Here is a 6,491-nt window from a genome sequence, read left to right on the forward strand (position 1 = left end):
GCTCGGAATAGCAGGAGCCCCCACAGAGCCCAGCCTCCCAGCCACGCCTCTTGCCCTGAAATCTTTCTTTCTCTTTCTCCCCTCCTTTCTTTACTACTGCAACCAGAAAAAGTGGCAAATTTAGAACAAATCCCATCATCCCTTTGCCCCTAACCCCCAGCTGAGTGTACAGCTGAGGGGTTCAGGCAAAAATGAAATCTCAAGTTTTGGGGGTACTCATATAAAAGGTCCACAGAGTGTTGGGGAGGCTGGGGGGCTAGATAGCTTCCGGTAGCAGTGAGCAGGGAGAGGGACTGGGTGGCTGCTCCTGAGTCTGAGTAAAGTTGGGAGGGGGGAGTCTGAATCTCAGTGAATCCAGGCAAGAGACTACCCTCTTCTTAAGGAGCATCTACACAGGAAGAGTTAACAGTAAAGACATTGCTGGCTAAATTGGAAAGAGGGACTTTAAGAAGATCAGGAATAACTGGCCTTTAATTTATTCCCTTGATTTATTCCCAGAGACACTGCAGATCTGGGAGAGAAGGTTCCTCGTTCAGTGTTGTCTACACAGGCCCTGAGACCCAATAACTGGGGAAGCTGTCAGAAGGGAAAACACTATAGCCTCCTCCCAACGGCTGAATAAGTCCTTGGGTCTCCTGGCCAAAGAGAAGGTCGTGGTTGGAGCCACAACTCAAATACCAAGGGTGCGGCTGAGCTCTGGATATAGGCAAAGATTGCATCTATTTTGCAATTGTCTGATTTAAGCCCTCAACCACAATTTACTCCACTGATTTAAGACAAAGCACCCTGTGTCTTTAACTGGGTCTTGAGGGACAAGAAAAGAGGGTAGTTATTTGGAATATTCAGGTCGAAAATAATTTTGCTGCTGTGTATTTGTAAGCTAATACCATGCAAGTGGGTTATGTATATAGTCCTGAATATCCATCCAGCTCTACGCCACTCTGACCTGCATAGACACAGCTAGTGTATTTAAAGCTACTATCAAGCGGGCAGAAGACGGGCCCAGCAGCCAGGGTTTCGTGGATGCTAATGAAGCCTGAAACCTGGCTCGAGATCGATGGCTCAGACTCAGAGCCTAGCAGGGACAGCCGGACCCGATGTTTGAACAAAGCAAACCCCCGGGACCTTGGGTTTCGGACCAGCCGGAGCTCCCGCCCATCCTCCCCGCCATTACCAGGAAAATAGCGGGTTTGTGGCCCCCAACCCATGCGGGAAACGCACCCTGGAGCCCCCCAACCCTCTGCGCGGCGGGCACATGGAGGCGCCGAAGTTTCCTCGGTGTAATTCAGCTGGAGGTGGGCTGCAGGCCCAGGATCCCGCTGCCGCGTATAAGCTGAGCGTTAAGCCCGAGAGGCCGCCCTTCTGTGTCTGCCTCCGTCTAGACGGAGCTGCCGGTTTTCCGTGGAAAAGAGTGCCTCCCGGGCCCGTCACCACCGGGCGCTCCGCACCACGGCAGCGCGGCGCCGAGCTCGCGATCGCCGCTCAGGGGAGGCCCCGAGACAAAGGCCCGCCAGACGCCGGTGGCTGACGCGGGCGCCTGGCCGCTCGCTTCCCGACCCGCGCCCGGAGCGCTCAGTGACCCGACCCGGTGGGCAAGGCTCCGGGGCCTCGGTCCAGTTCCCTGCCCGCCCGGCCCGGCCCGGCCCCAGTCCCGGTGCGCCTAGTGTCCCGGGGAGAGGAAACCCGGCGCGCCTCCCAGCCCCGGCCCCGCCGCCCCGCGTAGCTGCCCGCCTAACAGCGCCGGCAGCTCTGGTCGCCGCCCGAGGGCAGCCGGCCCCCGCGAAGGACGGGATGACCCCTGCTGGCCGCAGCCGCGGAGATTGCCGAGCCCGGACCCGCCCAGCCGCTGGGCCCTGAGCCCAGGGGGGACGCCCCGTTCTTCGAGGGTGACCTCGAAGAACAGCCCGAGTCCGAGGCGCTGCCGGGCCTGCGGGAATCAGGCCTTTCTCCTAAATGCCCTCCCTCTGTTGGGCACGCGGCGTCCCCACAGCGGCGGCCGGGCCCCCTGCCGGGTTCCTCTCCACCTCCGCCGGTGGCTCTGTTTCAGGCTCCCAAAGCCTGTGCCGCCCGAAGGAGCCTGGCACAGGAGCCAAGGAACTAGGTTTGGCCGAGACCAAACGTAGCGGACCTTTAGCCAGAAACCCAGTCGGTTGTCTAAGGGTGATTTCTCCTCTCTGAGCTGGAGCCACTTCCTTCACACTCTGAGATAAGCCTGCAGTTTGTCAATTTCCCTGACCCAGAGTAGAGAAGTTCCTTTAAGGACAGGTTTGTGCGGGTGGAACTCACCGGCAGTTCTTGCTAGGATAACTCCCTGTGAAAGATGCATAGTTAACATTCAGATCATGGAAAAGATATTCCACAAAAAGCACGCTTGGCCACACTGCAGACATAACCAATATATTGAAACGGTCTAAAATGCACAGAGATCTCTATTACATGTACATTCTGGGCATGGAAAATATATTTCTCTAGAAAATATACATACAGAGGCACTTTATTGTATGGGAATGCAACCTCTGGGGAGAAGACTGCATATAGCATATATACCCATCACATGTAAAAATTCATTTACATATATAAATAGTACACTTGCTACTACACAGGGAAGGTACAGTCCTGCATCTATGTAGCTACATGGGTGTGTACACTCCAAAGGGCATATAAAATCAATACATGGAAAATGAACCCAGATATCAATATATTCACATTAAAAACTTCATGGAAAATACATCATATTATTATATAGACACAAAGTACATAACAACCCAATGTGTGAAAAATATATTCTGTAAATTATGTTTATATACATAATGTATGTGTACCAAATACATTGAAGTGCATACTTTGGGTTCACATATTATTGTATTTATAATACACATTTCTCTGGCGATCTTAAAAACAGTAGCAGGAGGAAGCTCAGGCATTGGCAATGACATTCTCCATCAGCTAAACCTCTTTTCTGTCCTTCTGTATTTCTATTATTTCTATCTCTTCAAAACCCCTTCTATGTCTACATGTATTATTTATACCAGCAGTCTCCTATCTCTATTTTCCTGTTGCATGTCTGAAGTCTGGATCTATATTTAGAGTCCTAAGTCCTATTTGCAGCAGGGTCGGACTGCATAATCACGCCTTATGGAATTAGCATTGTATAATTACATTACCCCTTCTGTCTCAGGATGTGTTCTTCTAGACCTAATATAAATATATTATAGAGTTACTCTGGGCTGTCAGTTAAGAAAGGGAGAATCACAGCAATCTGGTGAGGTGTGTAACAGACAGGTTCCGGGTGTGTGCTGGGCATGAAAGAACTCCTTGAAAGCTAAGGTTTGTTTAAATTTTTAAAAATTACTTATAAAACTCAAGTCTAGGGAGCAGCATGAAGCAAAGGCTGAATCTTGTTTTCTATGCTCTTCTCAAATCCCAGAGCAGCCCCACTCTGTCCCAGCCAACCAAGAAGAGGATTCTGGCCTGCCCAGCTCCTCAACTCCAGTTCATCCTGAACCTTGGCCGGGTCTACACAAGCAACCGGGAAAGGTTATCCCATAACCCAAGTTTTTTTCAACAAAACCCACTCCTAACGCTTTTTCAAAAGTAGTAATAACTTAAAGCATTTTCTGACACATTTTCTGACAAAACAGAGCTAACTCTGTTTTGGCTATCTAAAAATTAGTCCCACTTGGGTCTTTCTTTAGCAGCTAAGAATCCAGAACTACCTGGCACATGTGTATGGAAAAATTCTTTGAGAGACAATGCACTCACAGCCGACAGAGATATTGTTTATGAGTTGATGGGTTCCGTGTAGATGCGGCCATATTTTACTGTCCAAAGGAATCAATTAATTAGTGCCTCATCAGTCTCCCTGCCGGCCGCTGCTTGGCTGAGCATGAACGGCTGAGATAGATGTGCGTGGCCAGCTCACTGGTCTTGTTAACAAGCCTCGTCATAAAGATGGAGATGATAAGGACAGCAAAGAAGCCCCGGTGGCCTCGAGGAGGGGGGCTTCGAGGTCCCAGCCCAACAGTCCATGGGGCAGTGGCAAATTGGAGCAGCAGTAAATCGGAGCCAGCCGGAGCGAGCCCAGTGCTGCTCCACCTCCAGCACCCAAGCATCCAAGCATCTGATGGGGTTTAGCTAGTGTTCTCCCCTTCTGGGGTTGTCATGCTGTGACTTGAATAATTCCCTCTCTCCTCCCCTTTCCTGAGTTTTTCCTTTTCCTCATCAAGCCCTACATTTTAAAAAGAAGAGTTTTAAAATAAACATACGTAAGCCTCTATTGGTGAATGCCTCTCTTGCCCTCCAGCCGCGTTTGTTCGTGAACATGCAGCCTTCTCCTTTCCCCGCATTTCTCTGCACGGTTCCTTTTCATCTCCGTCTGGTGCTCTCTTCCCTCCTTTGGCTCTCTCTCTGGCTTCATGGTTGCTTTTTCTACCAGGTTGGTATTGGCTCAGCCCAGTGAGCTTGTAAAAATAATAATACAAATACCCTCTGGTTATCTCTCAGCAGAGTAAACACTGCCAGATAAGCCCAATGGAAAACAAAAAACAAACAACGACAATAACAAAACACCCCCAAAAACCCTTGGATGTAATTGCTGGTTTGAGTTGCAGCACTTAATTCTGTTTATTCTCACCAATGTGCATACTTAACAGAAAGACATTGATATTAAAAGGCAGGGGGGAATTAATTTTACTTTTATAGTCATCTATTAAGAGCAGAAGATGATCTGAGTCTCCTTTAAAGGGACCAAAATAGGGGAGAGGGAGAGAGAAAGAAAGGGAGGGGGAGGGGAGAAATATGACTGAAGGCGAACAAAGATCTTTGCCTGAAGAAACAATGTAACACTAGACAGTACCATAAAGTCTGGGAATGTAAGAACACAGGACTCGCTCAGCTTCCCCCATTTGGAATCCTGTCCCTTGCACTTCCTGCTGAAATCCCAACTCTGACTATACAGCAATTTTTAGGGAAGAATTCATGCAATTATCTGGATAATTGCAGGGGGAGAGAGAAAGCATTTCCCTTTGATTGTCTGATCCTCTCTGGTGTCTGTGCAGAGGAGGAGGAGAAGAGGGGCATAGGGGAGAAAAGGAGGTGGTAGGGTCTCCCAGTATCACCCTATCCTTTGCAAGATGGCTACTCCTAAACCAAGGAGGTCCTAGGCAGGAGCCTACAGATTCTGGAACATACTCAAGGAGGGACAGAGGTTCAGTTTCATTTTCTAGGATATTTGCTTGGCTTTACTTTGCATAGATCTGCCTCATCCAGTATTGTAATTATCACAAGTAAGCAAATAATAGATAATTATAGGGGTGTCCATAATATCATTTATTTTATAGCCACACAAAATATGATTAGAGTCAATGTCGGAGGCTTTGTTGGAGCCTGGGAGGCAGCAAGAGGCAAGGTAAAGAGGCCCAGATAATCTATCCCCTTTCCTACTTTTATGTGTGTAGGAATCTCTAGAAATCCCCAATTCTCTAAATTCCCTCCCCAGATGTCTTAAGTGAAATCTCTAGGATTTTAGGGGCTGAGAGCTCAGGGAAGGGCAAACAATTTGCCTTAAATCTCCCCCTCAATCTCAAGAACAGTGGTCTCTGCTTCCCTCATGCCACCCACAAATAAGGGCTTCAGCCTCAGTTCAAGACCACTAGTGTCACAGAGACTTGGCAGGTGAAGCCAGTGAGAGGAAGACAGGGTCTTAACAAAGCCAAGTTCACTGCCATCCTTAAGTGGGCACTGGGCCCAGAGTAAGCCCCCTTTGATCCTCAATTGGCCTTCTTTCCTGGACCCTCTTCCCCAGACATACCTGGATGGGGCAGAAGCCAGGCTAGGGCTGTGGAGATAGTTGGGGTGAGGATGGGAGAGTATTGAAAATATATTTTCTTGCTTCTGGGATTCAAAAGATCAGAAGACTGTGGGAGAAAGAGAGAAAGAGATTTCAATAGAGTGCCTGCCGCTGGGCAAGAGAGAATCCAGGGAAACCATGAAACCAGCAGGCAAGAATCAAAGGAATGAGTGAAAGGAAAGGGGGAGGAAGAAGAACGGCAGGGGAAAAAAGAAGGAAGGAAATTTAAAAAAAGAAAGTGCAGGAAAAGGGAAGAAAAGGACAGAAGGGAAAAGGAGGAAATGAAAAAAAAGAAAGAAGAGAACAGTTTGACAGAGAAAGAAAGGAAGCAGAGAAGCAGAGGCCAGGGTCGCCATGGCTCTGCCTGGCTGCCTATAGCGGTCTGGGTGGGCGGGGGGTGCCATGACAAAGTGAAGGTCAAGTTAGCATCGTACCTTATAAGGAAGGCGTCGGTCCTCCATTTCGGCCTCTCTTTCTGCCAGGACGCGGCCATGGCATTTCTGGTCTTGTAAACCCTGGACTCTTTGGGGCCTTAAAAAAAAATAAAGAACCCCCCCTCCTTCCTTTATTGGGGGTGAGCTTGGTCGGCTGGGGGAGCAGTGGACAGAGAAGTCAGCTAATGAAGACTCAGGGAAACTTTTCT

At 48.9% G+C, this 6,491-nt stretch overlaps 1 long non-coding RNA gene across 1 annotated transcript; it reads right to left on the reverse strand.

Annotated features, from left to right (window-relative positions):
• Positions 1-2,391: 2,391 nt before the first annotated feature.
• On the reverse strand, positions 2,392-6,491 carry LOC135322480 (uncharacterized). The gene is made up of 3 exons (XR_010383059.1): positions 6,283-6,491; positions 5,810-5,915; positions 2,392-4,460 (listed from the first exon to the last, which is right to left on the reverse strand). It is a non-coding gene; the product is annotated as an uncharacterized LOC135322480 (long non-coding RNA).

This window comes from Camelus dromedarius, chromosome 11 (assembly GCF_036321535.1).
Source record: "Camelus dromedarius isolate mCamDro1 chromosome 11, mCamDro1.pat, whole genome shotgun sequence".
In the NCBI taxonomy this organism is placed as follows: Eukaryota; Metazoa; Chordata; class Mammalia; order Artiodactyla; family Camelidae; genus Camelus; species Camelus dromedarius.